This window comes from Humulus lupulus, chromosome 4, assembly GCF_963169125.1.
Source record: "Humulus lupulus chromosome 4, drHumLupu1.1, whole genome shotgun sequence".
In the NCBI taxonomy this organism is placed as follows: domain Eukaryota; kingdom Viridiplantae; phylum Streptophyta; class Magnoliopsida; order Rosales; family Cannabaceae; genus Humulus; species Humulus lupulus.
The window spans coordinates 191917652-191936130 of NC_084796.1; the positions used below are offsets into that span (position 1 = coordinate 191917652).

The window sequence follows — 18479 nt, forward strand, 5'->3', positions numbered from 1 at the left end:
TGTCTTTTCTTGTTCAGGGCTTTAGCTACAACCTCTTGGGTTGCTGCCTGATTTTCCTACATGGCAACAAACTACTCTAGCATTTGTCCCATGACTTCCTTCAGCTGCTCAATGTCAAAGTTAAGGTCATCCCCTAAATCCACATGGGGATCATCATTCCCCATGGCTCATCCTCTTGGAGGCAGACTTCCAGGTAGAGGGACCTGCTGGCCAAGGTGTAGAGGTGGAAATTGACTGCTCGAGGGGTGGTCATGTTGTCCAGTAGTTGGGTTTCTCCCCTGTGGTTCATGGCTTTGGCTTCTAGTAGTTATAGCCATTTATTCAAATTGGTAAATTGAAACTTCATTGAGTTTAGCTCTCAATGAAAGCACCAAAATGTTGATCAGCGTTTTGGTCAACGACACTGAGTCAATTTAAACGACAGTAAATAATAAATGAGCTAGTTTCAAGTAAACAACACAAAAGAATTTATAGTGGTTCGGCCACAAGAGTTGGTAATGACATCTGTCCACTTGCACTTTTATTAATCAAGATAAGTCTCAGACTCAAGATCAGAAGAACAAGATTCAACTGAGTTTCCTAAGCTTGAGAGAGAATACAATTTGACATAGATTTTGTATGTAAATTGTGGATGAGTGAATAATAACTGTGAGAGATTTCTATTTATAGAGTCCCTTAGTGGGTCATGGGCCTTACAAGCAAGAAATAGGCCCTACAATATGTGTAGGTTTGTTACAACTAATTACATAATAAAAGAATATGAAAATACATTCAAATATCAGTTACATAAATATCCCCTAAAATTCAGGTCATTCTAGTTAATTGATGTAACGCCCTGGATAGCCAAGACCGTTACACTGTGTGTTTATAAAGATGCAAGACTTGCTAATCAAGTCATTTAGTTAGAAATGTGTCACTGAAACTGCAGTTGAACTAGGGTTAAAATATTTCGGTCTCAAAAGCTTCATTCCTTATAATCAAACATTTTCTTTACATGGGATCCCAGAAGTAGTAAAGTTAAAAGATAGTTTACAAAATTTCCAGGATTAAAATACAGTTACTAGCCACTCTAAGGAAAAAAAGACAATTAGGCTTTTCTCGTCCTGTACCACTCCTCGGCCGTGGCGGTTGATCGGCTGACTATGTACATTCAGCCCCAAAGCTCTCCATCTCAGGACTGGTCCACTTTGCCTTTGCCTTTACCTGCACCACGTAGCACCCATGAGCCAAGGCCCAGCAAGAAAACACAATAACAGAGCATAATCATCAAGCAAACAACCAGATAACTCATGCAGTATAATCATATACTCAACAGTCCAAACATTCACGTTATTCAATTATTTAGCATACCAAGTACATCATTTCATATTAATAATCAATTTACACATGATAATCAAGGTTAACGCCCTTAGGTCGCACCCTCTATTTATTCCACTGACTCCGGCCCGCTTAAACCAAGCTCAGTGAATATTAAGCTGTCCTCAGCTACCAGTGGCTGAGCCGCGCCCTGTGCGCAAGTATTATTTACGACACTCTTAGGTCGTTTAACACATGTCCCATGGCATAATACCATCTATGAAATCATACAGATATAGGGAGCACTTAGTCCCAACACAATCACATAATTGAGTGCAATTTTCTTACCTTTAGATTCTGATAGCTTTGTTCAACTCAACCCTCAAGCATGATCCCGTCTGAGCCCTAGCGTACACCTAGTCATGGTCACAAGTTAGAACCAACTCCGAACTTCAATTCCAAAACCTAGCCTCGGGACCAATCCCGAGCCCTCGGGAGCCCTAATTCCACCAAATGGGGTGGTGGGATCAAACCCCGAGCCCCCGGGCGAAAACCCTAAGAAATAACCCAAAAATCCCTTTCTGGGAACAGGGTAGCACTACAGCGCTACAAACAGAGCCATCAGGCTCCCAGACACCCAAGCCTAGCGCTGCAGCACCCTAAGGCTAGCGCTACAGCGCTAGTCACAGTCAGGCAATACCCAGACTTCTCCTCTTCGAATTTCCTCGAGCCAAACCTTTCTAAAACTCAACCAAACCTCAATCAAACTTCAAAACAAGCCTCCCAACATCTCCAACTCATCCCAAACAACCTAACCACAAATAATTCAATCACGTGCACCCCAAAACAAGGAAATCACCATGGTTGAATTTAAAGCTCAAGAACTCAGCAAAACAACAAAAATCACAGAACTTAAAACTAGAGTTTCTTACCTTTGATGGATGAGCTCAACCTAGGTTATCTTCCACACTTGCTTAGTCTTCACCTCCTCAAACCCTTAGGTTTAATTCCCTAGACTTCCCACAGAAACTCCGCTTAGAAAACCAATTCAATACCAAAACCAAGAACTGAATATCAATCTCAAAACCTTACCTCAAATGATGAATATCCTCTGCTAATTTCCCAAGCCAAATCAAGGATCCTAGTGTTGAGTCCTAGCCTAAGCCTTCTCTGAATTTTAGCTCCAAATTTCCAGAGAATTGATGAAGAAATGCCCAAATCGTGCAAGAGATAAGACTCCTGCTTTTTCCCTTCTTTCCTTTTCCTTCTTTTCTTTCTTTTCTTTTCTTCAGACTTCCAACACTTTCTACACATCCCACTAAGGCATAAAGCTTAATAGTACTTATCCCTACTTTTAACCCAAATGACTAATTTGCCCTCCCATTTAAAACTAAGCTTTTAAACCTCCTAAGGGCATTTTAGTAATTACACCCAATTCCCGCTAATTCCTCAAATGTCTCTATTATTTACCGTTTACTTCCCAAAGCCTAACTAATCACCAACTATATTCCTCAATATCAAAATAGACTCCAATATATTTCCTAAATTCCCAGAGATACCCCCAGGCTCGCCCCGAGCCGGGTATAAATCCCCGCCATGACTTTTTCGCTAAACCGCTCACTAGGATCGCCTCGGGTCACAGATTACAAATATATCCACATAATAATGTGGTCTCAACAATTTATCACAGATATATGCAGTCATGCCCTTAACGGGCCAAAATTACGAATATGCCATTCTAACCTAATCAGGGCCTACATGCATACTAATACACGTAGTCATGCATCACAGATATCCAAATAATCATATAACATACTTTTAATCATTTAAATCACATATAATCCAGTTGTGCCCTCCCGTCACACTAATCAAGGCCCTTAAGCCTTATTAGTGAAATTGGGTCGTTACAACTATCCCCTCCTAATGAGAATTTCGTCCTCGAAATTTACCTGAATAATTCAGGATACTGATCCCGCATCGCTGTCTCAAGCTCCCAGGTCGCCTCCTCGACCCTACTATTCCTCCACAATAATTTAACAAGCGGAATCGTCTTATTCCGTAGTACCTTGTGCTTCCAATCCAAGATCTAAACCGGTTGCTCCTCATAGGCTAAATCTATCTGCAATTACAAGTCTTCATACCTCAACACATGTGGCGTATCTGAGACGTAATTCTGGAGCATAGAAACATGGAATACATCATTGACTCCTGACAACGATGGTGGCAAGCCTAACCTGTAAGCCACCTGACCGATCCTTTCCAGGATCTCGAAAGGTCCGATGAACCTAGGGCTTAGCTTTCCCTTCTTCCCGAACCTCCTCACCCCTCGCAATGGTGAAACTCGAAGAAATACGTGGTCCCCAACCTGGAACTCCACGTCCCTACGCTTGGGATCAGCGTAGCTTTTCTGTCTGCTCTGTGAGGCGAGCATCCTAGCTCAAATTTTCTCTATAGCTTCATTTGTCCTCTGAACCATATTTTGCCCCAAATACTTCCTCTCACCCTTCTCATCCCAATGAATGGGCGATCTACACTTCCTCCCATATAACATCTCGTAGGGAGCCACTCCAATCATTGATTGGTAACTATTATTATATGAAAATTCTATTAACGGAAGATACTTACTCCATGACCCCTCAAAGTCGGTCACACACGCTCTGAGCATATCCTCCAACACCTGAATCATCCTCTCAGACTGTCCATCAATCTGAGGATGAAAGGTTGTGCTGAACTTCAACTGAGTCCCCATAGCCTTCTGCAAACTAACCCAAAACTTGGAGGTAAAGATAGGATCCCAGTCTGACACTATGGACTTAGGAACCCCATGGATACGTACGATCTCCCTCACATACAATTCTGCATACTGATCCATAGTATATGTCGACCTCACTGGAAGAAAATGGGCAGACTTGGTGTATCTGTCCACTATCACCCACACCGAGTCATGAAGCCCTACTGTTCTGGGTAAACCTCCCACAAAATCCATTGTAATATCCTCCCATTTCCACTCGGGGATACCCAAAGGCTGAAGCAACCCTACTGGTCGCTGATGTTCAACTTTCACCAACTGACAGGTTAAACATCTCGCTACGTACTCTACCACATCCTTCTTCATCACGGGCCACCAATATAATGTCTGTAGATCCTAGTACATCCTTGTGGTACCCGGATGAAGTGAGTACGGCGTCGTATGTGACTCATCCAATATCTCTCGTCTGATCCCCTCATCAGCTGGAACACAAATCCGTCCCTAATATCGAAGCAAACCAACCTCAGAAATAGAACAGTCCTTAGCTACTCCCACTAAGACATTCTCCCTAACCTCCGTAACTGAGCGTCTACCAATTGACCTTCTTTAATCTGTTCTAGCAGGGTCGATTGCAGAGTAATATTGGCCAACCATATTATCAGCTAATATTACTCTGCAAGTTGGTCGATTGCAGGGTTGGCACACTAATCAAGGCTCTTAAGCCTTATTAGTGAATTTGGGTCGTTACAATTGAAGAGTCCTTCGACCAGGTCTTCCTTCGAGAAGCTTTGTGAGGTCATTGTGCCATCGACCAAGCCATTCTATTCGACTAGCAACCTTTGTGTAATAAGCTTCAATCTCTTCAAGGTAGATAACTTCCTTTTTGTTGATCGATTACCTTCGACCAGCTCATGCAATCGACCAGTACACGCAAACTTAATAATCTTTACTACCACACGTTCTTTTCATATGCCACATCATCATGTCCAATTTTGGTTTAAACAAAACCAAAAATATTCTCAACTATAGAAATTAAGCCAAAATATACCTCTTTACAACTACACATACCTAAAATCAACTAAAAATCAACAATGAAAAATCATACAAAAAAATATATAATTTAATTAAACTTAGAAAAATATCAACACAACATATATTTATTAGAAACTAATACAATATCCAAATATTACAAAATGAATACTTTATATAAACTTAAATTAAATTAACAAATAATGTACTCAATTAAAAATTAATTAGACATCAATCCTAAATATACCTAACAAAACTAAACATCAACTCAAAATAAACTAAAAATTACTAAAAAATAACCAACAAAAAAATAATTAATATATATACCAAAATTACACTTAAAATAAACTAAAAAGAATAAAGATGATATTTTTTTAACTATTATTAAATATATATATATATGGGTGCATTCTTAATGGTTACTACCCATGGATGGTTACTTTAATATTAACCATTGGATTAAGATCAAGGGTCCATATTTATAGTTGTTAATTAATATTTCTAAAAATAAAATTTTGATTTTTTCAAATTTTTTGAAGGGTTACCTGATGAAAAACGTGTATTTATTATGAAAATATAATATTGTAAACTTTTCATTTTTCAAATGCATGTCAATTTCTAAATATAGCTAGTTTTTCTCATTGGTTGGAAACACCATTAATTATGGCAAAAAAATAACTAAATTTGAAACTAATGTAGAAAAAAAAATATTTACATGTTGGTGACTTGCTATACCAAGTCACTATGTTGTCACATCATCATAATTGTTAGTACTCATCTATGGGTAGTAAGCATTGAGAAGTCTTCCATATATATATATATATATATGAAGACCTATATCATGTACTATATATTACAAACCACTTTTTTTTTAAAGCACAAACCAATATTTTTATATATTTTTTTTTAAAACGATTTTCCTTTTTTTTTATAGACCCACATGTAAACTCCATTGACTAAGAGAATATCTATCATTTTTTAAATAAAAAAAAAGAGAGAAAATCAATGCTCATGAACCAAAAGCTCCATCGACTTAGAGAGTAGCAATCAACATGGACTCATTCTTGTACCAAAACCAAACACTAGCTATGGCTTCTCTCTCCCCCACTCACCTGCTGGTGATCACCACCCTTCTGCTCAAACTTTTTGAATCTCAGCTCCAACAAAACGAACTCAAGCTAGCTCTAGACATAGATTTGCATGCAGAAGTTGTTGGGAATATATGGCTTTACTCTTTGCATATCAACAATGAATAATGATAATAATGCAATATTCCAAACCCTAGATGTTGATCAAGATTTAAATTCAAATTATGAATGCAATTCTTGATAATCAAATAAACATGTTCACGATGTGAATGTTAATCTTGAATATAAAGAACTAAATGGTTAAATTATGATAATATGAACTTGAATACATTTAATCATCAATATTCACAATGAAAAACATAATAGAATGACAAAATACAAAATTAGGGTTAGAGAGATACAATATTTGTATTGAGTAACTTGAATCTTCAAAACTTGGGGAACTTCTAAAGCTTATACACAATAAGAATATTGTTGTCTAAAATCTCTATTCCAACCATCCCCGATTGCTTGAAGCTTGAACTAAGTAGAATGAGATTTGAGATTTAACAAGCCTTGAAACTCATGCAAGTCAAGCAATGTTTGATGAGTTCCTTGGAGAAAACTAGTAATCTTGATAGCTAGAGAGAGGGGGTTTTAGAGAGAGAGAGAGAGGTGAGAGATCAATTCACCAATTAACTCATTTGAATACCTTAAATAGTATAGGATCCTCATTAGACTCTACTAATGAGATTAGAACATTTAAATTTAAGTTTTGGAGCTAAAACACGTAATCGTAAGGACCAGGCAATGCGTTGCCTGCCAGGCAATATGTCACCCTATACCAGGTGACACATTGCCTGGTACTTTCTCTCTCTAGGCTTTTGAGAGCCCAGGCAACGCGTCGCCTCCTAGGAGGCGACGTATCGCTAGTGCCTCTATAATATGGCTCCATGAGGTGTCTCAAAACACTTCCAAATGCTCCCAAAAATTTTGGGTACTCTTATATACTCTAAATAAATATTTTGGACCCAAAGGTTTGATTTAAAAATGTCTATACTCAAAATCAACTTTCACATGTTGACTTTGGTGAAATCGTTATTATTTTAGCACCTTTTCGTGCTCAAACAATTCCACCATGTATTTAACTAATCTAAACATTCCCCCACTTGGTTAAATACATCCTCTCTTCTCTAGCCAGTGATATTAGTGCATAAAGTAAAGTACCTTTTGGGTTTGAATTTACTTTAGTGAAAACACTACAAAGCTTAAATCAAAATGCTAAGGTATTCTTAAAATATTGAACCCATAATACCTAGTGATAAAAACAAGTAATGTCTCACACACCTCTATATGATTACTTATGTATTTCCCACTGTTTGTGCTTAGCACTTTTATTGGCCTTGTGCTCATCCATTTCATGAAATTTCCAGGGAGAAACTCCAACTCCCATGAGAGGCTGGACCACCTATAAATTCACATAGGTGAAGTTCTTATAGCATATTTGCTACCTTTAGTGATGCTTGTTGCACACAACTGAACTTCATTAAAAGCCCTAGGCTTAACCCTCACTCGGTAGCAACCAACACTAACCATCCTTGGATGGAACTCATGACTATGTTAGTGTTGAAATTATTCACCCAATAACTTGTTCTTACTAATTGAACTCTTGCCCTTGATGTATACAAGTTTGGAGTTGGGTTGCCATCATTGATGAATACATTATTCTAGGAGTTTTAGTATTATCCCTTTTAAGTGGAACTTACTAACCTCTTCGCAAGAGGTTTTGTAAATGGATTTGCTAAGTTCTCACTTGTCTTTATACATGAGATCGATACGATCACACCTCGAATCAATTGTCTCACATACTCATGTCTTATACTTATATGTCTAGACTTCTCATGCCATTATAAGCTCTAGCTAATGTGACTTGTTTATCACCATTGGGAAATTCCTCATGAAATCCCTAAGCCACTTGGCCTCTTTGCCATTTTTTGGTAGAGTTATAAACCCATTCTCCGAGTTTGAGTGTAATATATGTTTGTTTCTTTGGGCCCTAAGAAACCGCTTCTCAATTGAGCATAACACCCAACCGATGGTGGAGAGATTGTCTCCCACACTTGATATCCAACTTGTGTTAGAGTATCCCTCAAGTATCTTAGAAGAAATAGGAGATCTAGCTTCTTGGTCCTCTCTAGATACCCTAGAATTCTCTGAATTGCCTTCCAATGTTCAATACTTGAATTGTTAGTAAACCTACTTAGTTTACTAACTGCATATGCAATATCCACTCTTGTACAATGAGTAGCGTCCATTAGACTCCCTAATGCACTTGAATACTCAAGTTGAGCCACCGCTCTACCATTGTTCTTTTCAAGCTTTATGCTTGAATCAAATGGTGTATTCACCTCTTTGATTTTAAGAATACTAAACTTGTCAAGCACTTTCTCAACAAAGTGAGCTTGACTTAAGGCATAACCCCCACTATTTCTTCTCACTTTTATACAAAATATGGCATCGACCTCTCAAAGGTCCTTCATCTAGAAAGTGGAAGATAGAAACATCTTCATTTCTATTACACCTCTTGTAACGACCCAACTATTCTAGACCTTGGACCATTAATAACTACTATATTAATCATAAGAAAACGTACATTCGAAAACATCATAACTTTATTATGTAAAGAAAATGTTTGAATACATAAAGGTTTTACTTAGGATATGGGATCCCATTGTCTTGAAAATAAATCAAAACATAACTTAAATAAATGGGTTACAAAATCAAGTGCGGAAAATAATACATAGAAATCATAATTTAAAGACTTAAAGACTTCATCCTCTAATCGAACGCTCAGTCCATCAATTTCATCCAGCCTCAATACACAACCCCAAGCTGCCAAGAACCTTTCCGTCGCCATAGCTATTTTCCTGCACATATAAACATAAAGGAATGAGCCTAATGCCCAGCAAGGAAAAACTAACAACATAAATCATATACATAAAATTATATCATAACATATGCTATATCATAAACATATACTATATCATAAACATATGTCATATACTACTACAATGGCCATTATACTACTTAGGGCTTGTTAACTAATCAAGTCATATGCCCATTAGATTTGTGGGGCTTGGTAGCTAAGCAAGTCATATGCCCATAAATTTATTGGGGCTTGTTAGCTATACAAGTCATATGCCCAAGTCTACCAACATACATAATATAACATTTCATAACACATCAATCATAAGGTAACATATAACATATAAAATCCTATCCTATTTTCCTTACCAATATACCGGGATATGAGAACAGTATCGGGACTTTGGAACACTCCTAAAAACCATAATAGAAAGGTGAGTATACAAAAGAAAAATGGATGAAAAGAATGAACGAACTATACCATCGAAAAGATACTTACCAAAAATCTTACATTCAAGATCTTAGATGCCTAACCAATAATAAAGAATACGAGTTAGGATTTTGAGTAGAAAAACTATAAGAATAACACAGAAAGGAACTAGAAGAAGGAATACCTCGAATGCTTCTATAACTGAACTATACCTAGAACCAAAATATACTATGCACCTTACTTCCCGAGTGTTTATTAAGCTTATAAGGATAAAGCTTATAACCCCAACCCAAGTGTTTATCACTCTAAAATAACCTAGCAGCTTGCAGACTCTGATTTTAGCTTGATGAATGAATAAATGGTTGGGTACTAGGTCCTATTTATAGAGTTCAAGAATGAAAAGATCTTTATTTAGGTTGAATAAAATAATAGCTTTTTAATTGAAAAATCTTTGAATAATCGTTCAGCAGAGGCTGAAGACTCGGTCAAAAAGATTCTAGACTTATCAAGAGGTTAAGGAATAAAATAAGCTCGGTTTCAAAAACATTCAAAAATCTGGCACTACAGCCGATATATCGCCCCTAGTAGGTGATATATCGCCTGGGCTAATATGCCCGAGGCTCGTCGAGGTGGTCGTGCGAAGTTACGTGTTTTTCGTATCCCCGTATGGCGATATATCGCCCTCTAATGCTGCAATATATTGGCATACGCTGAAATATTATACACGTAATTTCACTCTTTTAGCCTAATTTGAATTGAGTAAACAGCCTTGACTAAGTCCTCTAACAATTTCAAAGATGCTGGCAGACCCTAGGATATTCAAATATTACTCTTATTAAATTTATTCCTCAAAATACTTAATTACTCATTAAACATACACATGACAAGTGTCATTTCCTTATTGGGTTTATCTAAACCTTATATTATAATAAATATCACCTTCATAATCAGTCATATTAATAAAACATTAGGTTATAATTAATATTGTTAAACTATAGGTTAAACTTATAAAATCTACAAGTGTTACTACGAGTGTCCAACTAAATCCCGGTCTGAACCAAAATTCCACAGTAATAAAAATACTACAACTATTACTATTGCTACTACTATCTAACTAGCTAAGTAAAGTTCTTGGACTCTACAATTCTCCCCTACTAAAGAGAATTTCTTCCTCGAAATTTACTTGCCAAATTACTCTGGATACCGGCCTTGCATGTCCTCCTCCAACTCCCACGTTGCCTCTCGTTTAGAACTATTACTCCATAGGACTTTGACTATAGGAATGCTCTTGGACCATAACTGCTTCACCCCCCCTATCCAGGATGTTAACCGGTCGTTCCTCGTAACTCAAGTCTTTCTGGAGTGCTATCGTATCGTACTTGAGGGCGTGAGATGGGTCTGACACATACTTGTGTAGCATCGAGATGTGGAACAAGTTATGGCTATCTGCTAGGGCTGGCGGTAGGGCTAGTCTATACGCAATTGCTCCCTCTTTGTCCAATAACTCAAAAAGGACCTATAAATCGGGGACTAAGCTTGCTTTTCTTCCTTAACCGCTTTACACCTTTCATAGGAGATATCTTCAAGAAGCCTTGATCTTCGACTTTGAATTCCACATCACGTCGCTTGGCATCCGCATAGCTTTTCTGACGGCTTTGAGCAGCAAGCACACGCTGTCTAATGAGCGCTACTGCTTCTTGAGCTTGTCTAACAGCTTCGGGACCTAGAAGCTACCTTTCTCCTACCTCGTCCCAGTGCAACGGTGATCGGTACCTTCTTCCATATAGCAACTCATAAGGTGCCATCCCGATCGTTGACTGGTAGCTATTGTTGTAGGAGAACTCTATCAGCGGCAAGTACTTATTCCATGATCCTCCGAAATCAAGTACACACGTGCGTAGCATATCTTCTAAAATCGGTATCGTACGCTCGGACTGCCCGTCTATCTGAGGATGAAAAGTTGTACTAAGACTTAACTTAGTACCCATAGCTTGCTATAAACTTCCCCAAAATCTTGATGTAAACACCGATCCTCTATCCGATACTATCGTCTTGGGGATTCCATGCAACCGTACTATCTCTTGGACATAGATGTCTGCATATTGGTCTGCCGTGTATGAAGTCTTAACAGGCAGGAAATGAGCCGACTTGGTTAGTCTCTCTATTACTATCCAAGCGGAATCATGTTGCTTAGTCGTTCTTGGCAAACCTGTCACGAAGTCCATAGCTATATCGTCCCACTTCCATTCTGGTACGCTAAGCGGTTGCAATAAGCCTGCAGGCCCCTGATGTTCTGCTTTCACTTGCTGGCATACTAGACACTTAGACACAAACTCTGCTATGTCCTTCTTCATCCTTGGCCACCAATAGATTGCCTTGATGTCATAAGTCATCTTGATCGACCCTGGGTGAACTGAGTACGGGGTATTGTGCGCTTCTTCTAGAATCGTCTTCTTAATCCTTTGATCATTTGGCATGCATACCCGATCATTATATCTCAATAAACCTTGACTAGATATTGAGAAATCTATGGTCTTGCCTTCTCTGACTGCATATATGTGTGTCGCTAGTGTGTCGTCATGTTCTTGCCCAATCCGTATATCTTCTAGCAGATTTGACTAGATAGACAAGTTAGCCAGTTTGTCGATAACTACTTCTATTCTGGCATTGATCAACTCCTGCTGCAGTAGCTTTTCTAGTTCGGCTAATGCTGCTAAACTTCCATAACATTTCCTACTTAGCGCATCGGCAACTACGTTTGCCTTCCCTGGGTGGTATAAGATTTCGCAGTCGTAATCCTTTACTAACTCTAACCACCTGCGCTGCCTCATGTTAAGCTCCTTCTGAGTAAAGAAGTACTTTAAACTTTTGTGGTCCGTATAAATCTCGCACCTTTCTCCGTAAAGATAATGGTGCCAGATTTTTAACGCAAAGACCACCGCTGCCAACTCCATATCATGTGTTGGATAGCATTGCTCGTACTCCTTCACCTGTCGTGAGGCGTAGGCTATCACCTTGTCATTCTGCATCAGCACGCAACCCAACCCTTGCTTTGACGCATCGCAATAGACTACAAACTTATCGTTGGGTGTTGGTACACAGAAAACTAGTGCTGGGTCTACAACAACTCCGTCTTTTGATATAATGTGCCCGAGGAACGCCACTTGCGAAATCCAAAACTCGCATTTCTTGAACTTGGCGTAGAGTTGATGCTCCTTCAGTCGTGACAAAATCAACCTCAAGTGTTCCTCGTGCTCTACTTCATCCTTAGAGTATACTAAGATGCCGTCGATGAACACTACGACGAATTTATCTAAGTAGTCCTTGAAGACCCTATTCATCAAGTCCATAAACGAGGCTGGTGCGTTGGTAAGACCAAAAGAAATAACTAAGAACTCGTAATGTCCATAACGTGTTCTAAAGGCTGTCTTAGGAATATCTTCTCCCCTTACCTTGAGCCGATGATACCCGGACCGTAAATCAATCTTTGAAAATACAGTCGCACCTCGGAATTTATCAAATAAGTCGTCGATCTGGGGTAGCGGGTACTTATTCTTAATCGTTACTTTATTCAGCTCGCGGTAATCTATGCACATCTGCATACTTCCGTCCTTTTTCTTCACAAATAGAACCAGAGCTCCCCATGGCGAATGGATCAGCCTAATAAAACCCAAGTCTAGGAGTTCTTGTAGCTGCGTCTTTAACTCCTTGAGTTCTGTAGGTGCCATCCGGTATGGTGCCTTGGAGATAGGCTCGGTGCCCGGTACTAATTCTATCGTGAAGTCAATTTCCCGAGTCGGCGGCAATTCTGGTAAGTCATCGGGAAATACCTCTGGGAATTCTCGTACAATGCAGACGTCTCCAATCTTAAGCGGTGCTTCCTTTACCACATCTGTGATGCTGGCTAAGAATGCTTGACATCCTTTTTCCATAATTCTTTGAGCTTTGAGAGATGATACTAACGGGGTGCGTAAACCTGAAGCTTGTCCCATGAAGCATAGTTTCTGGCCGTCAGGAGTCTCGAACATCACCTTCTTGCATTTGCAGTCGATGGTTGCGCCATGCCGTGCTAGCCAGTCCATGCCTAGTATCACATCAAAGTCCTTGATCTCCAATTCTATCAGGTCTCCTTCTAGTTCTACATCCTCAATCTTGATTGGTACGCCTCATTCTATTCGTGATGATAGAACTACTTTTCTCGAAGGCAACTTGGTTACAAACCTAGTTCTAAATCTTTGACAAGGTTTGTCTAGTTTTTCTATCATTCCTAACGAGATATACGAATGAGTGGCTCCCGTATCAAATAATACAGAGCATATATTATTGAGGATAGAAACCTGACCTGTGACCACCTTATTGCTAGCATCAGCCTCTCCTTGGGTTAAGGCAAAAACCCTAGCAGGAACCATCTTGTCGTCTTTCTTCCCTTCTGGCTTGCGCTGAGGACAATCTTGTTTTTGGTGTCCTTCCTTACCACAGTTATAACATTCCTTGGTGTTTGCGCGGCATTCACCAGGATGTTTCTTTTGACACTTAGCACATGGCGGGTATTCCACATAACCCGGCTTATTTCACCCATTATTTGTCCATGCCCTCTTATCATTGTCAGATTGCTTATTATCAGGATGCCTTCTTTTCTGACCGCTACTGTTGTTGCCGGACTAATTGTTGCTATTATGGTTGTTGTTCTGACTGGTCTGAGGTTGACCCTGTTGTCTAGGCTCATGCTTACTGGCTTCTTCTTTACTTACATTAGCCTACAGCCTCTCTGTTTCTATTGTCGTCTCTAGAACGTCGGCATACGTAGTATTCCTCGGGTTTGCTAGCTCAACCCCTAGCTCGATCTTTGGTCGAAGTCCTCTAACGAACTTGTTCACCCTCAGAAAATAAGTTGGAACCATCTCAGATGCAAACTTAGTTAATCGGTTGAACTGTCAAGCATACTCTGCTACCGTCAAATTGCCTTGCTTTAGACTAGCGAATTCCTCGACCCTTGAAGCAATGACAGCTAAATTGTAGTACTTTTTGTGGAACAAACAAATCTCGTCCAAGTCAAAGTGGCGACATCGTGAGTCTGCTGGACCAAGTCCCACCATATTCTAGCATCCTTCTTGAGCAAAGATGAGACACAGGATATACGGTCCGCGTTACTAAGATTCATGTGCGTCAAAATTGGCTCCACATTCCTTAGCCATTCTTCTGCCCAAAGGGGTCTATAGTCCCTTAGAAGTTTGGAGCGTGCTGCTTACGAAACCTCTCATAAACTGGCTCCATGTGTTGTACCGGATACAGCGCATAATTTTCCACTGGCCATCCCCCATATGGACCAACTTGTTGGGGTGTTGTGGCCATTGGTTGTGGCTGCGGCTGCGGTGGAGGCGGAGGCTGAGTTTGAGGCTGAGCCTGTTGTCGCTGCTGCTGTAAAAGTTCCTTGACTTGTTGTAGCAGTCTGGCGATCTTCGCAGTGTTGTCAGCTGGCGGTGCCGACGCATTGCGGCTGGCAGTAGCACGCACTCCCCTTCTGCGAACTGGAGGGGCTTCATTGTGCATTGGAGCAGCGTTAGAGGCGTTTCCATTGGTGTGTGCAGATCTTCGGAGTGACATCATAGCAGAGTTCTAACAGTTGAAAGAAACATGTTAGAACTTTACCTAATAGGCTCTAAGGCAAAAACTTATTCTAAGCAGACATAACTCGGACCTATTGATTATGACTTCTTATGAAAAATTATATAAGTCTTCTTTATTATTAGAGTGGGTTTCTATACTTACAAAAACAAGCCATTTTCATTTCCTAAGTATGTTTCTAATCACCCTATATGACTTAATTCTCAGGCTCGAAACTCATCTTTGTTCCAAAGTTAACCATATTGAGGGAGGGCTGGGATCAGTAAAATCGTTCCCACTACTATGGCCCCCTAACTCTCAATATAGAAACTTGGTTCATTGATTTGTATCCACCCTCACCGAACTTAGTCATTATTTATTTTATTTATTATTTATTATGATTGCGAAAAAAAAATCAAACTCATACATGATAACAAAATAACCATGATATTTATTTGGAAAAGAGTTTTCACTAATTACAACCATAAAACAAATAATAAATAAAACAAACAATGAAACTAACTATTCTAAAAATCGGGATCTTCTATATCTGATCCTTCATCTAGCATATTGTTGAGTCTAGTTTTTGTTATGTTTTGGTGATGTTTTTAGTAGTCTTTTATTTCGTTTTTCTTTCATTTAGTGCGGGTTTATGCTTTGTTTGTTTGTCTTTGTGAATATCATGAAGAATTGAGCATGTGGAAGAAAATGCCAAAGAAAGGGAAGAAATAATCAAGTTTTTCATCATATTTTGATAAAGAATGGTTCTCAACACAATTTGGAAGTGTTGGTGAAATTTTGGGATGAAAACTTGAAGAATTGAGAAATTCCTTAAGAGCCACGGCATGAGCAAAGTGGAGCCGCGGCTAGGGGGGGAAACAGAAGCATTGTTTTTGAGGAAATCCTTGGGCCGCGGCATGGCTATAGAGAGTCGCGGCATAGATGGACATTTTGCCCAGAATTCGTCAATGCGGGCCGCGGCATGGCTTCAGAGAGCCGCGGCATGGAAAGGGCTTTTTGCCCAGGAATTTGGACACGGGCTGTGGCATAGTGTATGTAGAGCCGCGGCCTGCCTCTTTAAAATTTGAAACCTTAGGTTTTAACTTGGCGAAAAAGAAGAAAGAAGACACGTACGGATTGTGGATAATGCTGGTTTTGAAGGCTGAAGACCTAGAGTATTTTTACATGTTTTTCTTCTTCTTCCTGATGTTATCTTTAATTTTTGTTGTGATTAGCATTATGATTATGAACTAATTTTCTGTTTAGGATGTTTAATTGAATCACTTGAATCCCTGTTATGAACTAATGCAATTTTAATGTTCTTCTTCTTTAATCTTCTTCAATTCCATATAATCTGTTCTTTTAAATTGATTATTGATTGGCCCTCTTTAGTCATTTACATATGTTTTTAAGTCAAAATCTGAGAAGTGAGATTTAATTCTGCTGTGGTTATATTGGACATAATTCTAATTTAGAACGAAAGTATCTGAATTAATTGTGTAACTGTTATTAAGTTGATTGAGATTAATGCTACCTGCGTGGTTCAATTTACCATAGAAATATAGGAAATTGTCATCTAGGTTGAGTTTATAATTCATAGTATGATTATAGGCTGCTTTATCAACTTGTTAATTGAATTAGGTCAAAAGAAGAAGAATTCACACTTTGCATTAGGGATTAATAGGGAGGATAGTTGATGAGATTGAATATCCTAATTGTTTCTTAGTGATTAAATTAAAAGTTTATCCATTAGTTGTTATTCTATTCAATTTTCAATTATTGTTTCTGCAATTTATAAAAATCAAGAATTTCAATTCATCAAATAGAACAAGAAATTAATTGACTGGTAATTGATAACTCAGTCCTTGAGGACGATACTTGGTTTTACCATTTTATTACGAGTTTGCGACTGTGTGCACTTGCATAGCAAAAATATCGCAACAAGTTTTTGGCGCCGTTGCCGGGGACTGAAAATAATTATCAATATCAGTCTAATTAATTTTTATTCTAATTTGATTTTAATTTCTCTTGTTTCTAATCTGTTTAGTTGCTTAATTTGTCTATCTCAGGTGAATTTTGGTATATGCGTGGCAGAAAAGGAAAAGACACACTTGTTCCTCTCAATCCCGAGATTGAAAAGTCTTGCAATCAAATCAGAAAGAACAAGAGAGAGGCCCAGAATTCTGTGAAGATGGCACAGAATGACGGGGATGGCAGGAATGTTCTAAATCCAGGAGTTGTACAAGGGGTTCAGGCTCAGACCAATGCTGAGAGGAGCCTGAGAGATTATGTGCTACCCACTCTGACGGGAGTACAAAATAGTATACGCCCACCAGCTGTAGAGGCCAACAACTTCGAAATCAAGCCTGCTATTTTACAAATGGTGCAGTCCTCTGTGCAATTCAATGGGTTTCCCTCTGAAGATCCTCACACCCATTTGTCCAACTTTCTGGAGTTGTGAGGAACCTTCAAATATAATGGGGTGAGTGATGACGCAATCAAGCTTAGGCTCTTCCCATTTTCTCTAAGGGACAGAGCTAAAAGTTGGCTGAACTCTCTGCAGCCAAATTCTTTTGTCACCTGGCAGGATCTAGCTCAGAAATTTTTGTCTAAATTCTTCCCTCCGTCCAAAGCTGCTAAATTGAGGGGAGAGATAAATAACTTTTGACATAATGACGGAGAGTCACTGTATGAAGCTTGGGACCGGTTTAAGGAACTCCTGAGAAGATGTCCTCATCATGGCATTGAACAGTGGATGCTAGTACAGAATTTCTACAATGGCTTATGTCCTACAACCAGAACCATTATTGATGCTGCAGCAGGTGGCACTTTTATGAGCAAGAGCGCAACTGGTGCTTATGAGCTACTAGAGGACATGGCCACAAACAATCATCAATGGTCTGAGGAAAGATCATCAGGAGTTAGGAAGGTAGCAGGGGTGCATGAGCTGGATGCAATCACTGCTCTAACAGCGCAAGTAGCCTCTCTGACAAAGCAGTTACAACAGAGCAGTGTATCTGCTAATGCGGTTCAGATGGCAGTGAGGTGTGAAATGTGTGGTGGTGCTCATTCTGTCGATCAGTGCCCTATCTGTATGAATAATAACACCCCAATGGATCATGCTCAAGTTCAAGCGGTGGGAAACTTTCAAAGGCCGCTCAATAATCCATTCTCCAACAACTACAATCCTGGGTGGCGAAATCATCCCAATTTTTCGTGGAAGAATAATCAAGGCCAACAACCTCAGTTTCAGGGCCAATTTCATAATAACATGCCTCAGCCACCTATGAATCAAGCTTCATCATCACAACAGCTTAAGCCTCAACAATCAATGCCTCAACCTGAGAGGCCTAATGAACTGCAAGCTGCCTTGTTGACT

At 39.3% G+C, this 18479-nt stretch overlaps 1 non-coding gene across 1 annotated transcript; it reads right to left on the bottom strand.

Moving 5' to 3' along the window:
- Positions 1-17738: 17738 nt before the first annotated feature.
- LOC133833621 (small nucleolar RNA R71) lies at positions 17739-17845 on the bottom strand. Its single transcript, XR_009892992.1, has one exon. It is a non-coding gene; the product is annotated as a small nucleolar RNA R71 (small nucleolar RNA).
- Between the last annotated feature and the right edge of the window lie 634 nt (positions 17846-18479).